General features: G+C 48.9%; 1 pseudogene; it reads right to left on the minus strand.

Moving 5' to 3' along the window:
* The window catches only part of LOC104082297, a 9438-nt pseudogene extending 9242 nt beyond the window's left edge, over positions 1–196 (minus strand).
* Between the last annotated feature and the right edge of the window lie 360 nt (positions 197–556).

Consider the following 556-nt stretch of genomic DNA (forward strand, 5'->3'; position numbering starts at 1 on the left):
TGTTTTGATAGCTGAAATTTGAGCCCCAGTATCTACCAAAAATGTGACCGGGACTTCTTTCGGCCCCACAACGCCTGTAATTAGTAAATCACCTTGGCCGTTTTCGGTGAGCTGTCTGATATATACCCAACCTTCACCCCCCTGCTCACCATCGGAGGGTGAAGGATCTAGTTTCCCGCCGAATATCAGGGGACATCCGTCTCTGATAAATCGATTAAAGAGGGTGCACTCGGGGTGGTGTTTTTAGAACTCATCTCTTTATCTGCCGATTTATCGGGCCATTCTGACACCAGTTTTTCTAACTTGTCAGTTGGCAATCCATCCATTAAGTCACGTGGAATCCCCTTTTGCCATCCCTTTGACCACAGACTATTGCGCTTATTTGGGATGTCCCTCCCTCCGGGTGGTTTAGCAAGGGGTGTTCTTCTATCACCCCCAGGGCACGCAACCATTTTCACTTCAGCTCGCCTCAGGCCTCTAGAGTCTGTTTTAGTGGCTGGAAGGTTAACAGGGCCATACTTGCGCCTGTAATTGATCAATTCTTGGGCTACCTCCC

This window comes from Fulmarus glacialis, unplaced genomic scaffold, assembly GCF_000690835.1.
Source record: "Fulmarus glacialis isolate BGI_N327 unplaced genomic scaffold, ASM69083v1 scaffold1839, whole genome shotgun sequence".
Classification (NCBI taxonomy): Eukaryota; Metazoa; Chordata; class Aves; order Procellariiformes; family Procellariidae; genus Fulmarus; species Fulmarus glacialis.